Genomic DNA, 20,199 nt, shown 5'->3' with positions numbered 1-20,199 from the left:
ACCCATTCCTAAAGCCAGAAAAAAGACAATGGAGAGAGATAAAAGCACAATTAGAGGTAGAGATAAGATGATGGAGAAAATTAAAGGCAACAGGGAGTCATTTGGTGTCCATTATGGCAGCATAACAGACTTGCTGGGAGTCAAAAAATGTAAAGCACATAGAACAATGCCTGGCATACAGTATGTGCTATATGCATTAACTTTTATTATTATTACCTGCTCAATAAATTTATGGGTAAAGCTGATACAGTATCTTGACACATGAAGTTTATGGTCTTTAATCAATACATGAGAAGAATTGAGTGCATACTGAAGTTCAGTCGTATGACATGCTAGACCTCATCATGCAATCGGAAAACTAACACAAATCAACCAACCATTGTTGGAAAACATAGTCAAGGCAAAATTCATCTTTTGCCCATGAAGCTATTACAAATATATTTGGAATGTTTGTTTTGGAATTATGTAATTTTCTTAGAAATGACCCAAGAGTTTATTTAGTCACATTATCGTAGAATACTGGCTCTCAATTTTATCGGTACAAATGTCCTTCTACTATAGTAATCAAAATTCACAGGTAATACACACAAGATTTAACAATTAATATAAAATTCAGAATATGTAGATATTCAAAAAATGTTCAGAAGTTTGAATAATCTCAGTGAAAACAAATGTATCAAACTCCCTCAGTTAAAAGATAGAGATTACCAGATTGAGAAATAAAGCAAAAATGAAATTAGCTATATTCTACATACAAAATAGATATCTAAGGCATATGGATACAGAAAGTTTAAGCATAAAAAGATAAAAAAGAATAATAATCAAATGCAAACAAAAAGAAAGTTGGCATAGCTGTATTAACGTCAGACAAAATATACTTTAAGATTGTTGGAGGTTACTAATATTAATCAAAAAACTTGACAGTCTTTAAAATTAGGTAAGACCAATTCAAAACATACATTTATAATATGATTCTTGAGTATTAGTGATACGTGCTCTAACTTAAATCTTTGGTAAGTTACAGTAAACTTCTTCTTCCAGTTAGTTACAAATACTTATATATTTCATGTTTTATTTTATTTGAAGCCATGTTTTGAATTTAATAAAATGAAATCACTTCTACTTACTGTATTGTAGTGGATAGGTGACCCCTGTCCATTAGTGAGAAAGTAAATTTAGAAGGTTGGAACTTCTCAAGAAATAAGCTTTTCCTTTTTTCTTTATGATCACCTGAATAGGCCAAGTTAATTATAGTACATGATTCAACTGATTCACTGTGTACCTACAAAATGAGTAGGGTGTAGAAATCCAAATCATGCATTGGGAAAGGAGAAAGTCTTGGCTGTGGCAAAAGAATTAAGGACTTTCCTTTCGTATAAACTCATCCAGTTTCTTTCACCATTTATGTTGTACAAAGACTGCTATTTTGTATCAAGTTATGTTAATACCACAGTTAACTTTGTCTGATGAATGCATTCTGGTGATTTAATATAGTAGACTTTTAAAAATTCTCTTACATTAGAGACGTTGACTTCAGTGTTAGGTAATGCATGAGGGAAAGTATATTAACAGGAATTCAACTGCTAAATAATTTTGGTATTTGCTTAAATGTGAATCAATCTTCAATTGTGATGAATTCTAGTGTGTGTGTGTGTGTGTGTGTTTTTCCTTTGGAAAACCAGTGATTTTTCTTAACATTTACTGTCTGATGTATGTTGTGCAGTGTGAGGTATATCAGCACTTGAAGTTGTATCAGCCAATGGCTGGTGACGTGGATGGTTTTTATTAAGGATGTTATCATAACAAATGAGATACCTAGATAACTCAGAGGGATTGAATGAAACACTATGAATTTAAGGTATGTTTCTAGACTGCAAATAAAATAACATGTTATACATTCTCAAAGGGAACTTACCTTTTTCTGTTTTGATGTCAAATAAGTTTGCTCATCTATAAAAATTAAAATGAGAATAACAATACTTGAGCTATCTAATTCACAGGATTGCTGAGAAACAAGAGAAAAGAAATACAATTATTTGTTATATATTTATATAATAAAAGTGGGGATAAGGGTGGGGTTATTGTAAGGCATTTGAAGGCAGAAGAGTTGGAAAATAAATCTGCTATAAATGAAGATGTTTGACTTAAAAGCTAAAATTCATTAAAATCTAGATTGATTAAAAATGGGACCTATCCAAATAAAGACTGTCATAAAACAGGTGGCTGTTTATTTTCAGTAATAATGTAATTATAATTATAATGTAAATATAATTAAAAATATTTTCAGTAATATTTTCAGTAATGAAGGCCCATGGTGGGCAATATGAATTCTTTCTACTGTCACATGAAGATGAATTACACACATCTGAAGGACTTCATACTGGAAATATAAATTAGAGTGATGGGTTGGATTACTAGTAGTTGTGACAGCAGATAGAGTGTTTCAGTTGTTATTTCTATTGAATAAGATGCTTGTCTTGGAGCTAAGCTCTGGGGAAGAAGCTGTTTAGGTAAAGCTCCGATTCTATCCTGTCCATTGGGTAATAGTGTGGAATGGCTTCTTATTGTGAGTGACCTCAGGGTTGTGGTGTGACAGCACTGGCCATATAAAGGCAATAGTAGTGTCGTCAATCTGGGAGAAAAAATGTCCTGGAGAACCACTCCAATGTAGTAATTACATTCAATAAAACATGGAAGTCAGTATGTGGAATTTTGCTTTATCACAACATTTATTAAAATGTAGCTGTTTTACATGCTAACAAGCACCTGAGTAAGAGTTGAGAGACTATCATAGTTTGTCTGGGGCAGAGGGGTTTCTGAGAACATGGGATTAACAGTGCTCAACCTAGGAAAGTCCTGGGCCAATTGGGGCAGCTGGTCACCCTAAAAGGAAAATATCAGATACACTCCTAGGGTTTGGGTTGTGTAAGGTGTTATGAACATATTTTGAGTAAAAATAAAAATGACCTCCAGAATATCCTTGGAATATGGTCTTATGTAGTTTTCTGTGAGGAGCAAGAGTGAGGGAGAATTTCTGAGTATGTGGTTGTCACAGTAGTTTTTCTATGCACTAGATTCACTTTGCAGACATTGGATAGAAATAAAATGGGATCATCTGCCAACACTTACAGCCTTCAGGAAAGTTTCTGGGAGAGGATGCACAGTCTCATTCTAGGGATGAAAGAAAGACAAGAGAGTGGAAAAGCATTTCTCGCCTGATTTGAGAAAGTCGTGACAATGATATAATTGGGAAGGTGCACAAACCTCCAGACGAGCTGATATTGTAGCACAAAGTTCTCATTCTTTGATTCTCTGCATGTAGCTAACACTTGTGGTAGGCAGCAACAGCAAAAGGAAGAGGCCCCTCTTCAGTCAGCTTGCCATAAGGAGAGGCAGTTCTTTGGCTAGGCAGGAGAAATTTTCAGGCCATGTTATAGGTTTGACTTTTATGGAATACAAGTACACACACAAGCACATGCATGTGCACACATGCACGCACCTGCGGGGATCTGTGCCTGCTGCTTGAGGAATGTGATGGTAATGAAGATAAACAATGAGAGTGACAGACCACTGTTCTCCACCTTGGCACTATTGACTTTTTGCACTAAATAATTCTTTGTCGTGAGAGGCTGTCCTGGGGTGGTGTTTAGCAGCTTTCTTGGTCTGTAATTACCAGATGTCAGTGGTACCTTTCTCCCAGTTGTGACAACCAAAAACGTCTTCAGACATTGCCAATTGTCCCCTGAGGGAAAAATAGCTCTTTGTTGAGAACCACTGCTACAGATAATAATAGTCCATGGAAGCAATTAATTCCACCTCGATGTTGACATTAATGGGGTGGGGGTTGGACCTTATTGGAGAGAGGGAAAATATGAATAATCGTGGCTGTCATTTATGGAACACTTATTACTGATAAGGCAGTGTGCTATGTGCTATACATTTCTTAGCTCAATTAATCCTTACAAGGGCCTTATGACGGTGCTATACAAGGTCTCAAAATAAAGGAACTCTCAAGACTCCACAGGGTACATTCATGTAAGGCTATAATGATTGCAAATAATATGGCACATGAGGAGAAGGAAAGTACAGGCAATTATAGGAAGTCTGAAAACACCCAGTGCAGACCTCCCAAGGTCTTTTCTCAGTTGTGCATGAAGCATTTCATCTTTGGATTATGCACTTTTCAGATATATGTGGGGTATCTAAGTTCAGCATAGTTCAAATGCAAGTTTACTGAAGGGCCTTTTACACCTTTACTGGTCACTTCGCTACAGCCAAGCTGTGTAACAGGTTAAACGAGATGCAAACCATCAATCCATATATCCTAAACAATGTAGACAAGATAATATGGAGTGCCTCCAGGGGAGTTTTGAAGTTTACACGACATGTTCTAAATCACTAGCTATTACTTCCCATTCTTGTCTTGACCAAGGGTCAGTAGCATACTTCCAGGCATCCGTGGAGATAAGCACAGAGCTGCCCCAGTACAGCCATAAGATAACCCTATCCTTGCCCAGTGTTATTGTCTCCATTTTACAGATAAGCAAATTAAGGCATTAACATGTTAAATAGCTAGCCAAGGCCATAGAACTGACAAGTGGCAGAACTGAGATTCTTCATAGGAAGAAGTTAAGTGACTCTGTAAAATTGTTGCTAGTACTGGATAAGGCTTGATTTAGGAAGACAATCCAGGGTTTACAATACTGAGTTCATTGTTTTTGGATACATTGTCTCTGTCATTCAAGATGGACTTACCTTGAAAATTAGAGAAAATTTCAACATGCAAAAATGTAGAGGCTTGAGGAGTATTCAGTGAGTAGAAAGCAACTGTGAATAACTAACCATGACTTAAAGCTAGGGTGGTGTCTGAAGCTCGTGTAATTTTGGCAGCCCTTTTAAAACAAATAGAATATAAACTGCTTATATAGACTTAATGATGAAAATGAATATTTAAACTGAGAAAGAAAATTATAACACATTACAGATTTAAGTAGCTGAAAAATTCCAAAGTCATCACATAATTTAGAAAAATAGTATTTGATATTAACTATCTTATATCCCTCTATATTTTTCTTATATTCTTTGGCTATCTACTTTAAAAAATAGATTTCACTTTTTAAAAGTTTTAGATTTACGGAGAAGTTAAGTCCCAGATTCCCCTATTACTAACATAGTACATTTGTCACTTTTTGTGTTAATGAATCAATATTGATACAATATTATTAACTAAAATTCATAGTTTATTCAGATTTCCTTAGTTTTTACCTAAAGTCTTTTTCTGTTCTCTGACTCTGTTTTTGATGATGTTGACAGTTTTGAGGAGTACTGGTCAAGTATTTTGCAGGATGCACTTCTATTAGAATTTTCAAGTTCTTTATATGTCAGAGCTGAGACTGGAAGTTGCTACATACTTTTTTTTTTTTTTTGAGATGGAATCTTGCTCTGCTGCCCATGCTGGAGTACAGTGGCACGATCTCCACTCACTGCAACCTCCACCTCCTGGGTTCAAGTGATTCTCCTGCTTCAGCCTCCCGAGTAGCTGGGATGACAGGTGCCCACCACCACACCTGGCTAATTTTTGTATTTTTAGTAAAGATGGGGTTTCACCATGTTGACCATGGCTGGTTTCGAACTCCTGACCTCGGGTGATTTGCCTAACTTGGCCTGCCAAAGAGCTGGGATTACAGGTGTGAGCCACGGGGCCCAACCTTGCTACATACTTTTTAATCACCTATTCAAGTGTAGAAATTTTTGTTATATTCTATATGGAGGGAGAGTCAGAAGGTAATTCAGTCTTTCTCTTGTATGGTTAATCAAAATAATTTCTTATGGATAATTGGAATGCAGAGAACATATAGTGTCACAAGCGGATGTATTCTTAGTAGTGAAGCTACAGGTTTTCATCCAAGAAACCTGGAAATTCTGATAAATACTATTTCACAAAATTTAGAAAGGAGAACCTGTGTGTTCACGTAATAATTGCATTAATTGCACGTATTCCTGACAGATTACTTCTCTTTTGACTAGGCACAGGTGAGGTTGGATTCATTACTTGCAATTTTTTAGGTATGATGATTGGAAGAATTTTCCTTAGAGTAATTTCTGACTTTCTACATTTAAGACCTTGTTTTCCTTCCTTTATGCACATGTGTCCCCGCTGTAAGACAGTCTGCCTATGCCTTTGTGTCTAGATGACAGGTGGGTCAGCACGGTAGGTTATAGTAGGATTTGTGGAAGTCATTCCTATTGTGAGAAGGCTAGCAATCACTTCAGTCTGTGTGGGAGTGACTGTGAACTTTAGATATACTCCACGAAACTCAAACTAAATTAATCATCAATTATACTTCCTCTTGCCAGATTTCAATGCCACTCATGACTTGGGAGAGACGGTAATGAAGAGGAAGTTGATCTTGTATTTGATAATCTTTCTGAAATCTCTTTTTAGTATTAAGAGGTTGTTAGTACCATACTTTTCTAGGTGGGTGAATTCATTGAATTTAAATTGAAATTATTATTTCTGTAAGTAATGTAGAAAAAATCGATAATAAATTAATAAATAATACAAATATTAAGAATATATCGTAATCAAATAGGGCTTATCCTAAGAATGTGAAGATGCTTTAGCATGAGAAAAAACAGTAATAGTAATTTGCCACATTAATTGATTAAGGAGAAAAAAATATGATAATTTTAATTACAAATGGAAAGAAAGGATTTGATAAAGTTTAGAACACATTTGTAAATTTGTAAATTCAGAAACCTATAAGAAATATGCTTCTTGGACCTGATAAAGGTCATCTATTAAAAACCTTTGGCAAGTATTATACTTAATAGAGAAACTTTAGATGCATTGCCTTTCGAGATGGGCAAAAAGACAAGGATTTCACCATTACTGATGATATTTAAGAGCATTGAAGTTCCTACACAATGCAGAAATAATTTTTTTTTTTTTTTAAAGTTAATGAAAGTTGTTGGTTTTGGAAGGGAAGAGGAAAAAAGTTGTCATTTTATAGACTTTGAATATTTATTTATTTATGTTGACTACCATTTACATTTTTTAGTATGTTTTCTTCTATTTAAATTCTGTATTTCTGTTTGTGTCAACTTGTAATTTTGTACTCTCGGGACTTATGCATAGCTTCTGTCTTAAAATTTACTAGCATATAGCTGATCCAAAAACTCGCTTATAATTTAAAAAAATCCTACATATCTAATTACTTCCCCTTTTTACTTAATTTTATTTGTATCATATCACTTTTCATTCTCGTCAGTATTAGACATTTTGGTATCTTAAAATAGTTTTCAAAAGACTATCTTCTCTGTTTTATGTTGTTTGCTCTGTTCTACTCTTTCTTTGTTAAAATCTTTTTTTTTTTTTTTTTGGTTTGAGTTTTTTCTTACTCTTCTCCTAATTCATTGAGCTGAATTCATCTGTCAACTATATTGTTTCCCAAAATATAACTTTCCTGCATTATAGTACAAGAACCTGTATGATATTGATCCTTTAGGATTTATTGATGCTTCCTTTGCAGCCCAGCACCTGCTGTGTTTTCATATGATTTTGGGTGTTTGGAAAGAAAATGCTTTCTCTATTTTTTTCATGTGTAGAGATTTATATATTTTATATATAGTTGTATTGTACAGGTTTTCAATATTTCTGCTTATTTTTAATCTGCTTGATCTGCCACTTTGTGAGAAAGTTGTATTATAATCTTCCTAACTGTTGATTTGCTTCTTCCTACAGTTGTGTCTACTGTGTACTTTGAGGATAATCTGTAAAATATATAATCCCATGTTTTTGATGGATGTTTATTCTTTACATATTCTTCTTTTGTAAGAATATAGTGTCCTTCTTTGTTCTTTATGATCTTTGTAGCCTTAAATTCTTTTATATCCAACATTAAGATTGCTGCCACAGCATTTTTGAATTCCATTTTATTTTCAACCTTCTGTGTCATTTTGTTTTAAGACTGCCTCTTATAGTTGACATGTGGGAGAGTTTTGTTTTTTAATACAACCTGAGAGCCTTTTTCTTTTATGGATGAGTTTAAATTATTTAAATTCACTAAAATTATGTTTATATTAGGAACTAGTTCTCCTATCTTCATTTTTTTCACATATTTGACTTTTTAATTTTTTCCTCTAATCCTGCTTTTTATTGCATAAAGAGGTTTTCTTCAACTTGCTAAAAGCAATAATTCTACTTTTAATGATGACTGCCCTTAATGTAAAACTCTGACTCATGCTTTTTCACTCCTGTTGATTAATTACATTTATTAGTATCTATGTGTTCTGCCTAACAAGACAAGTCTGTGGCACACTCTCTTGTCCCTTAGCTTCCTTCCACAACCCATCATATGACCAAAATTTTACTCTGGATTCTTATAAGTGCTTTTGTGGGGGTATTTTTGTGACATAGATTTTTAAAGATATTTTATCACATTTGTTGTACATATCTCTTGGAAATTTTCCTGATTATTTTCTTTTTTTTTTTATGTAACTGCAGTCCCCCAAAGTGTGTTTACTGTGGCCTTTGTGTGAAAAATCCTCTAGGGCTCAGTGTCTTAAGTTTGATTTCCAAAAAGTAGACCCTGAGAAGAGAATTCATGTATAAGGGGTTTATTTAAAAAGTATTTCCATAAAAACATCCAGTAAAGTGTGAAAAACAGAACAGGAAAAGTAAGAAGCCATGCAAAGGTGAGATTTCAGACATAGTCCTAGCCTCAGCCTGATTCTGTGGGGAGACTTGGTGCACAAATCACACTTCAGAAATTCTCCCGCCTTGAGAAGGAAGCTGGGCTTTTGTATTCCCACACAAGTTAATTATTAGCTTTGGGCTGATCTAGTGGTGTCTGAATTTCCAGGCACTTCTGCTTTGAGCATGCAGTTGAAACTTCTTCAGTAGCCAAAGGACAGGCTTCTGAACTCATTAAACCTGTCCATAGAAGTAACAAAGTATACAGAATCCAGTGGGTAAATGTACCTGTGATGGTGAATTTTATTTATCAGCTTGACTGGACTGAGGGTTGCCTAGTAGCTGGTAAAACATTATTTCTGGGTATATCTGTGATCATCTTTTTGGGAAGAAATTAGGATTTGAATCACTAGACTGAATAAAGATCACCCCGCCAATGTAAGTTTCCAACATTCCATTCATTGAAGGTCCAAATGAAACAAAAAAGTGGAAGAAGGATGAATTTGCCACTCTCTTTTTGAGCAGGGACATCTATCTCCTCCTGTCCTCGGATTTTGGCACTCTTGGTTATCAGGCCTTTAGACTCAGACTGAATTATAACACCACTTTCCTGACTCTCCGGCTTGCAGGCAGCGGATTGTGAAACTTCTTGGCCTCCATAATTGCATGAGTCAATTCAACTCTCTCTCTCTCTCTCTCTCTCTCTCTCTCTCTCTCTAATACGTATATTTTATCTATCTATCTGTCTGTCTGTCTATCTATCTATCTATCTATCTATCTATCTATCTATCTCCTATTGGTGCTGGTTTTTTGGAGAACGCTAATACAGAGGCACCAAAACAGAAGTGGAATCTGAGAACACATCAATTGTGTCCACTTATAGTCCATTTTCTGTCTGTTTAGACTTACTAATGTCTTACATAAGGTCAACCTATTTATACTGGTTTCTTCTATATTTTAAATGATCATAATCATTCTGGAGGAAAATTTATAAGATATGTTTAGTGAGATGAGTTATAGTCCCTGGTCCTCGATTTTTAACAAATATTTATCATTTCTTCCTTTACCATTCATTCTAGATTCTCAATTTCACTAGAACTTATGCTGTTCTAGTATTTCGATCAAGGCCTAAGCCTCCAGATACTTTACCCTTACAATGACATGGTTGCTCTACTTATTCCCAGTCATTATTGGGCATTGGACTACTAATATTTATGACAGGGGATCAACTTAGTTTCAAACATATTCCTCCTTCCCTAACTATGTAGCGTCATCTCCACCTCATTATAATCAGAGTCAATTGCCTCTAGCAGTATGGTAACCCCATTTTCTGCCTGCTTGTCTGCTAGTAGAAGGAGTCCAACTATTTTGGCAGTCATGGTTTTTACTTTAGTGAGGTCCATAACTGGTCTCTTGATGGAAGCATTCCTCATTTGGGAATCCGGAAATGTAGACCCACAAAACCACTGTCATCTGCCATTGTCAATTTGTTTTTTTTTTATGGCAAGACTGATTAATTCAATAGCAAACACCTCCCTTGCAAGTTTTAAGTCTTTGAGGTGGGCACTAATTTCTGACAGTCCACCTGGAATATGGTATTCCTGATTCTTATCTCGTGTAGGGTGGAAAGTTTCACGTTTTACTACTTTACTTTTGCTTTTGCAATAGCTATTATTCCACAGCTCAAGGAAACATTGTAAGGGTTTTGCCATTTGTTAAGTATGTTCATCCTGAGTACACATAAAGAAACAAGGGAAATGATCACTTGATCATTGAATTCAGTATGAGGTGGACTGGGGTCAGAACTACGTTTGTCATCCAACCTCTATATACTCCCACTCTAACTGTGGGAACATGATGTCATTTGTGAGTCTTGTTACCACAAATGGTTTAGATCTTGAATTCAATAGCCCTTGAAAAATCCTGGTTCTCAGCTGGGCGCAGTGGCTCACACCTGTAATCCCAGCATTTTGGGAGGCCAAGGCAGGTAGATCACTTGAGGTTAGGAGTTTGAGACCAACCTGGCCAACATGGTGAAACCCCGTCTCTATTAAAAATACTAAAATTAGCTGGGCATGGTGGAATGTGCCTGTAGTTCCAGCTACTCAGGAGACTGAGGCTGGAGAATCGATTGAAACCAGGAGGCGGAGGTTACAGTGAACCAAGATTGCGCTGTTGTACTCCAGGCTGGGAGACAGTGAGAATCAGTCTCAAAAACAAACAAACAAACAAAAAATCCTGGTTATTTTCTCAATGTGAAGATATTTGATAAATGACATGAGGTCACTGTGGAGAACTGGGAATTACTGTGGAAGGATGGAGGGAATTACTACTCTCTCTTACTGTAATATTCTAGAGTTCTTCCTTATGAAGATCTGACCTCTCTTTTAACTGATAGCTTCTTGTTTAAGAATTGGCTCAGATATGGAATGTAGGTGAGATATTGTAGTTTTCCATTGGTTCCATTGGGTCAGCTGATACTATCCTCATCCAATTTCGATCTCCTTTAAATATGTGTGTGTGTGTGTGCGCGCGCACGCATGCATACAATTCTCTGTGGGTCAGGATGTCCTGGATGCTATTTCAACTTTGCTGCCATTTACAATTATTGCACACACCTTACTTCTGATAATTAAATGCTGCCAGCTCCATCTACTACTCTGGAATCCTTTCATTCCCATTGACACTAGGGAGCCACTAGAATAGCGTCTCTTGCCATCAGCCTCAGTCTGCAGAGGGCAGCCACTACAAAGATTCATATTAATAGTGGCATATCTCTCTCTAGCACTATACTTATCATGTAGTTAATGAAATATTCTCCAGCCCTTCTCAAGGAAAGTCAGCTGGTGATTTCTCAAATCTTATGTAATAGACTCATTCTAGCATGTTCATTTCTCTGAAAATTTGCTTTTTGTTTCTCAGTACTCTGGCAAGGTAGTTCTAGCATCTCCAATTTATTTGATAGAAGACCATTTCTTTTTCTAAGCTTCCAAGAAGCATCACAGCAGCATATCAGAACTTGATCCTGAGACCTTTGCCAGGGCACTAGATCCTGGGTTGGAGAGAGTATGCCCTAATTAACATACTCTCCCTAATCCAGCTTTAAAGTTCAGGTCCCCTCTTGGTTCAGAAACTTTAAGAGCCACTTGCAGGAACACTGTCCTGGTTTCTATCAGTTCATATTAGCCAGGCCTTGCAGCTCCTTTGGTAACAAATCCCTTCTATCACTGGCAGAGATAGTAAATCCTGACTCAGGCAATGGTAGCCCTTGATCCTAGATATTGATCTAGTGTCAAGGAATGGAGCTGGAAAGCAGATCTGAGGAGGGCAGCATCTCCAGCATATCTGCGTCAGCTGAGGCTTCTGCACAGTTGTCAGGGTATCAGTTAGAAATCAATGCTATAAGAGATGAAATGACTTTCTTCCATCTGTTTCAAAGAATATCCTCTTGAAGAAGACCTATCTTTTCAAAGATTATACATATTATAAGAACTTAATTGTTTTCTTTTTTAATGACTTAAAAATTAATACTTTAAAATGGGATCTAAAAATTCTGTCTCATATTATTTAATAAAACTGAAAATATTCTAAAAAAGTTTGAACTGAAAATGCACCTCAACCAGCTTTATAACATTCAATTGTTGATCTGGATATGAATTTTGATTCTTATTTGTAACTATGGAGTATTTCCCATATTTTCTAACTATTATTTAGCACTTTCTAGTGAATATTTCCTCTTTAAGCAGCAACTAGACTTGCTTAGAAGAATAGGAAAGCTGATAAGTTGAATAACTTATTGTTCACATTTGGCAGTTAACTAGAGAGAGGTAAAGTTAACAAGATGCTTGCCAGGAAAATTAGAAATAAAAAATGAAAAAAAATTCTGGCAGTGAGGATGCAAATGGAACATTTTGCACTAAGACAAGCAGTTAATCATCCAACTGTGCTCTTGGTTAATAACTCATAGAAGTTAAGAAGAAAACATGACTGATATTTTCCTATCAATGTGGTTTTAGTGTACTGGGCTGACAGAATACTGCAGGTAAAATTAGAAGATAAATTATGGGTAAAGGGAAAATAATGTATCTGTTTTAGATGTAAGTTGAATACTTTTCATTGGTTTGAAGCATCTACAATACTCTACATTCTCCTTTAATAGCCCGGTGGCCTTATAAAGCCATTATATGATTATCTAAAAATTATATAGGTAAAATTTTTGCTTTTCAAACTTTATAAGTGGAGATGATTGGTAGCTTTTTCAAAAGATTCAAGATGGTAAAATTTTGCAGTCTTAAAATTGTTGTCTTCTCATTTTCATATATCCTGTGCATCCTAGCCTGTGAAAGAAAAAAATTACCTTACAAAAGAAAGAAATGGACAAATTTATAATACTCTAATACTTTCGTTGGGGTAACTAAATCACTTATATCTTAAGTATAAAGAATAAAAGGCAAAATTATTAAAATCAATAACTATAACAATTGGCTAAGAGATAGTCAACATAAAAAGATATAAACTGAAACATCAGTAAGTCAAACTGTGGGGGAGAATGGTATTAAAGTGCAGAGGTTTTTTTGTTACTTTTCTTTGTGATCAAACGTAAGTCATTATCACTTTAAAATAACCTGTTATAATGTGCTTTTTGTAAGTCTCATGGTAACCACAAAGCAAATACCTATCATAGAAACACCAGAATAAATAGTGTAGAATCAAAATGTGTTACAGAAAATCACTTAACCACAAAAGAATATGGCAAAAGAGGAAAAGAGAAAGAAAGAATCTATAAAACAATGAGAAAATGTAATAAAATGGCAATAGTAAACCTTTACCTATCAATAATAAACTTGAATGTAAATTGATTAAATTCTCTAATTAAAAGACATAGAGTGACTAAAAAGATTAAAAATAATAACAAGACCCAACTACATTCTCTCTACAAGATCACTTCACCTATAAAAACACACATAGATGGAAAGTGAAGGAATTGAAAAAGATAGTCCATGCAAATGGAAACCAAAAAAGAGCAGCAGGGAGCTATACTTATGTCAGATAAAATAGGGGTTTAGTCATGAATGATAAAAAAGACAAAGAAGACCATTATATAATAATGAAGGAGTCAGCACAGCAAGAGGATATAACAATCATAAATATATATGCACCCAACACTGGAGCACACAAATATATAAAACAAATATTAATAGACCTAAAAGGAGAGATTGACTGCAATACAGTAATAATAGGGGACTCTGTCATCCTATTTCAACAATGAACAGATTGTCCAGACAGAAAATCAACACCAACAAAAAAATCAGAGTTAAATTGTGCTCTAGGCAAAGTGGACCTAACAGCAGACATTTACAAAACATTCCATCCAACAGCGGCAGAGTACAAATATTTCTCAACAGCACATAGAATATCCTTTAGGATAGACAGACCATATGGCATATCACAAAACAATTCTTAACAAATTAAAAAAAAAAAAAAAACAGAACAGCTATAAAAAAGAATGAGATCATGTCCTTTGCAGGGACTTGGATGGAGCTGGAAGCCATTATCCTCAGCACACTAACACAGGAACAGAAAACCAAACACTGCATGTTCTCACTTGTAAGTGTTAGCTGAACAATGAGAACACATGGACACAAGGAAGGGAACAATACACACTGGGGCCTGTTGGAGGGGCGGGGGAAGGGACAGCATCAGGATAAATAGCTAACACATGTGGTTCTTGATATACAGGTGATGGGTACGTGTAGCAAACCACCATGGCACATGTATACCTGTGTCTTGCACATGTATCCCAGAAGTTAAAATAAAATAAAACAAAAAACAAAAGACAACAAAATAACATCCGGTATATTTTCTGACTACAGTGGAATAAACTAGAAATCAATAATGGAGATAATGTTGGAAACCATAAATTCATGAAAATTAAATAACATGCTTCTAATAATGAATGGGTCAATGAAGAAATAAAAATAGAAATTAAAAATTTCCTACAGAAAAATGAAAATGGAAGCACAACATACCAAAACCTATGGGATACAGCAAAAGCAGTTCTAGGAGGAGATTTTTGTTTTTGTTTTTACTTGAAACTGCTATTTATTAGTTGAAATATAATGTTAAAATAGGCAAAATCCTAATTAAAATTTTAACTAAAGAAAATTTTAAAAATGTATCCTCTTTACCATAAATTTTTCTAAGTGCTGAGCATACAATAGTGAATATTACTAACAAATATCCTTAAAACAGGAGTTCTTAGCAATAAACAACTATATCAAAAAGTAGAAAGACTGAATAAACAACCTAATGATGCACCTCAAGCAAATAGAAAAGTAAGAACAAACCAAACATAAAAGTAGTAGAAGGAAAGAAATAATAAAGATTAGAGCAAAAATAAATGAAATGGAGACTTAAAAAATATCAATGAAACCAAAGTTGGTGTTTTGAAAAGATAAACAAAATTGACAAATCTTTAGCTAGACTAAGCAAAAGGAGAGAAGACTCACATAAATAAAATCTGAGATGAAAAAGAAGACATTACAACTGATAACACAGAAATACAAGGGATTATTAGAGACTACTATGATAACTATATGCTAACAAATTGTAAAACCTATTAAGAAATAGATAAATTCCTGGACATATAGAACTTACAAAGATTGAATCATGAAAAAAATAGAAATGCTGTTTAGACCAATAATGTATAACATGATTGAAACAGTAATAAAAAGTCTTCCATCAAAGAAAAGCCCAGGACCTGATGGCTTCACTGCTGAATCTATAAAAGATTTAAATAAGAGCTAATACCAATTCTACTCAAAGTGTTCCAAAAAGTTGAAGAGGAGGGAATATTTTTATTCTCATTCTATGAAGCTAACATTATCCTGATATCAAAACCAGACAAGGACACACCAAAAACGAAAGCTACAGGCCAATATCCCTGAGAAACAGAAATGGGAAAATCAAGAAAATACTAACCAATTGAATTCAATAGCATTTCAAAGGATTACTCACTATGATCAAGGGAGATTTATCCTTGGGATGCAAGGGTGATTGAAATGTGCATATTTGTGACACACCATATTAACGGAATGAAGGACAAAAATCAAACAATCATCTCAATAGATGCAGAAAAGCCATTTGACAAAACTCAACATCTGTTTATGATAAAAACTCTCAGCAAATTAGATGTAGAAGAAGTATACCTCAACAAAATAAAGACCATATATGTATGACAAATCCACAGCTAATATCATACTCAATGGTGAAAAGTTGAAAGCTTTTTCTCCAAGATCAGGAACAAGACAAGGATGTCCACTCTTGTCACTTCTACTCATCATAATACTAGAATTTCTAGCAAGAGCAATCAGTAAAAAGAGAAAAAAAAGGTATTCAAATTGGGAAAGGAGAAGTTAAATAGTCCCTTTTTGCACACTGCTTGATCTTATGTATAGGAAATCCTAACAACTTCACCAAAAACACTGTTAGAATTGATAGACAAGTTTAGTAAAATTGCAGGTTACAAAACCAACATAAAAATATTAGTAGTGCTTCTATATATCAACAGCAAACAATCTGAAAAAAAAATCAAGAAAGCAATCCCATTTATAATAGCTACAAAAAGTACTTAGGAATAAATTTAATCAAAGAAGTGAAAGATCTTTGTACAAAACTATAAAATACTGAGGAAAGAAATTGAAGAGAACACACACACAATAAAATGGAAAGTATCACTTTCTTATGGCTTGGAAGAATTAATATTGTTAAAATGTTCACATGATCCAAAGCAATCTACAGATTCATTGTAATATTTATCAAAATACCTATGGTTTTCTTCACAGAAATTGAAAAAAAAATCCTAAAATTTATATGGAACCACAGAAAGCCAAAGCAACTATGAGCAAAAAGAACAAAGCTGGGGGCATCACATTACTTGATTTCAAAATATCCTAGAAAGCTATAGCAACCCAAACAGCATGGAAGTGTCATAAATGCAGCAGCTATAGCCTTATGAAATGTATTTCTTAAATCAGTACTTGAAAGTCAAAATTATTCCTTGATCCTTGGGCTGCAAAATGAATGTTTTGTTGCAGGCATGAAAACAGCAGTAATCTCATTTTACATCTCCATCAGAGTTCTCAGGTGACTAGGAGCATTGTAAATGAGCACTAATATTTTGAAGTGATTTTTTTTTTTTTTTTTTCTGAGCAGTAGGTCTCAACAATGGGCTTAAAATATTCAGTAAATTGGATCTGCTGACAATATGGCCGAATAGGAACAGCTCCGGTCTGCAGCTCCCAGCCAGATCAACACAGAAGGTGGGTGATTTCTGCATTTCCAGCTGAGGTACCATCTCATTGGGACTGGTTGGACAGTGGGTGCAGCCCATGGAGGGCGAGCTGAAGCAGGGTGGGGTGTCACCTCACCTGGGAGGTGCAAGGGGTCACAGGATTTCTCTCCCTTAGCCAAGGGAAGCCGTGAGGGGCTGTGCCATGAGGGACAGTGCACTCTGGCCCAGATACTGCATTTTTCCCCACAGTCTTCGCAACCTGCAGACCAGGAGATTCCTTCTGGTGCCTATGCCACCAGGGTCCTGGGTTTCAAGCACAAAACTGGGCAGCCATTTGGGTAGATGCTGAGCAGCTGCAGGAGTTTTTTTTTTTTTTTCCCCCAATACCTGAGTGGCACCTGGAATGCCAGCGAGAGAGAACCGTTCACTCCCTGGGAAAGGGGGCTGAAGCCAGGGAACCAAGTGGTCTGGCTCAGCAGTTCCCACCCCCATGAGCCCAGCAACCTAAGATCTACTGGCTTGAAATTCTCACTGCCAGCACAGCAGTCTGTTGTTGACCTGGGACACTCGAGATTGGTGGGGGCAGGGGTGTCCACCATTACTGAGGCTTGAGTAGGTGGTTTTATCCTCACAGTGTAAACAAAGCCACCTGGAAGTTTGAATTCGGTGGAGCCCACTGCAGCTCAGCAAGGCCGCTGTAGCCAGACTGCCTCTCTAGATTCCTCCTTTCTGGGCAGGGTATCTCTGAAAAAAAGGCAGGAACCCCAGTCAGGGACTTATAGATAAAACCCCCATCTCCCTGAGACAGAGCACCTAGGAGAAGGGGCATCTGTGGGCATAGCTTCAGCAGACTTAAAGTTCCCTGTCTGACAGCTCTGAAGAGAGCAGTGGATCTCCCAGCACAGTGTTCGAGTTCTGATAAGGGTCAGAGTGGCTTCTCAAGTGGGCCCCGACCTCTGTGTATCCTGACTGGGAAACACCTCCCAGTAGAGGCCAACAGATACCTCCTACAGGAGAACTCTGGCTGGTATCGGGTGGATGGCCCTCTGGGACAAGGCTTCGAGATGAAGGAACAGGTAGCAATCTTTGCTATTCTGCAGCCTCTGCTGGTTATGCCCAGGCAAACAGTGTCCAGCACACTCCAGCAGACCTGCAGCAGAGGGACCTGTAAGAAGGAAAACTAACAAACAGAAAGTATCAACATCAACAAAAACGACATCCACTCAGAGGCGCCATCCAAAGGTCACCAACATCAAAGACCAAAGGTAGATAAATCCACGAAGATGGCGAGAAAATTTGAAAAAAGGCTGAAAATTTCAAAAACCAGAATGCTTCTTCTCCTCCAAAGGATCACAACTGCTCACCAGCAAGGGAACAAAACTGGATGGAGAATGAGTTTGATGAATTGACAGAAGTAGGCTTCAGAAGGTGGGTAATAAGAAACTCCTCCGAGTTAAAGGAGCATGTTCTAAGCCAACGCAAGGAAGCGAAGAACCTTGAAAAAAGGTTAGATGAATTGCTAACTAGAATAATCAGTTTAGAGAAGAACATAAATGACCTGATGGAGCTGAAAAACAGCATGAGAACTTCATGAAGCATACACAAGTATCAATAGCCGAATCTATCAAGTGAAAGAAAGGATATCAGAGATTGAAGATTAACTCAATGAAATAAAGCGAGAAGGCAAGATTAGAGAAAAAAGAATAAAGAGAAACAAACAAAGCCTCCAAGAAATATGGAACTATGTGAAAAGACCAAATCTACATTTGATTGTTGTACCTGAAAGTGATGGGGAGAATGGAGAACTCCCCCAACCTAGCAAGACAGGCCAGCATTCAAATTCAAGAAATACAGAGAATAACACAAAGGTACTCCTCAAGAAGAGCAACCCCAATTCACATAATTCTCAGATTCACCAAGGTGGAAATGAAGGAAAAAATCTTAAGGGCAGCCAGAAAGTAAGGTCAGGTTACCCACAAAGGAAAGCCCATCAGACTAACAGTGGGCCTCTCTGCAGAAACCCTACAAGCCAGAAGAGAGTGGGGGCCAATATTAAACATTCTTAAAGAATTTTCAACCCAGGATTTCATATCCAGCCAAACTAAGCTTCATAAGTGAAGGAGAAATAAAATCCTTTACCAACAAGCAAATGCTGAGAGATTTTGTCACCACCAGGCCTGCCTTACAAGAGCTCCTGAAGGAAGCACTAAACATGGAAAGGAACAACCGGTACCAGCTACTGCAAAAACATACCAAATTGTAAAGACCATCGACACTATGAAGAAACTGCATCAACTAATGGGCAGAATAACCAGCTAGCATTATAATGACAGGATCAAATTCACACATAACAATATTAACCTTAAAGTAAATGGGCTAAATGCCCCAGTTAAAAGACACAGACTGGCAAATTGAATAAAGAGTCAAGACCCATTGGTGTGCTATATTCAGGAGACCCATCTCATGTGCAGAGACACACATAGGCTCAAAATAAAGGGATGGGGGAATATTTACCAAGCAAATGGAAAGCAAGAAAAGGCAGGGGTTGCAATCCTAGTCTCTGATAAAACAGACTTTAAACCAACAAAGATCAAAAGAGACAAAGAAGGGCATTGCATAATGGTAAAGGGATGAATGCAACAAGAAGAGCTAACTATCCCAAGTATATGTACACCCAATACAGGAGCACCAAGATTCATAAAGCAAGTTCTTAGAGATCTACAAAGAGACGTAGACTCCCACACAATAATAGTGGGAGACTTTAACACCCCACTGTCAATATTAGAAAGATCAACGAGACAGAAAATTAACAAGGATATTCAGGACTTGAACTCAGCTCTGGACCAAGCAGAACTAATAGACACTACAGAACTCTCCATCCCAAATGAACAGAATATACATTCTTCTTAGCACCACATCACACAACTACATGGAAAATGAATAACCTGCTCCTCAATGACTACTGGGTAAAAAAACGAAATGAAGGCAGAAATAAAGATGTTCTTTGAAACCAATGAGAACAAAGAAACAACGTACCAGAATCTCTGGGACACATTTAAAGCAGTGTGTAGAGGGAAATTTATAGCACTCAATGCCCACAAGAGAAAGCAGGAAAGATCTAACATCGACACTCTAACATCACAATTTAAAAAACTGGAGAAGCAAGAACAAACAAATTCAAAAACTAGCAGAAGACAAGAAATAACTAAGG

The 20,199-nt window shown here is 36.3% G+C and overlaps 1 protein-coding gene across 5 annotated transcripts in view; it reads left to right on the top strand.

Moving 5' to 3' along the window:
• COL5A2 (collagen type V alpha 2 chain) overlaps positions 1-20,199 on the top strand; it is a 423,920-nt gene that overhangs the window by 91,637 nt on the left and 312,084 nt on the right. The window contains exon 1 of one of the 5 annotated variants that reach the window (XM_021923784.2): positions 16,974-17,016. The exons of the other annotated variants lie outside the window; for them this stretch is intronic. The gene's annotated coding sequence lies outside the window, so the exon portion shown is untranslated. Of the gene's footprint in view, positions 1-16,973; positions 17,017-20,199 lie in introns of those variants that run through there. 5 annotated transcript variants of the gene reach the window in all.

Source organism: Papio anubis, chromosome 10, assembly GCF_008728515.1.
Source record: "Papio anubis isolate 15944 chromosome 10, Panubis1.0, whole genome shotgun sequence".
Taxonomy (NCBI): domain Eukaryota; kingdom Metazoa; phylum Chordata; class Mammalia; order Primates; family Cercopithecidae; genus Papio; species Papio anubis.
This window is presented reverse-complemented; position numbering and strand designations above follow the sequence as displayed.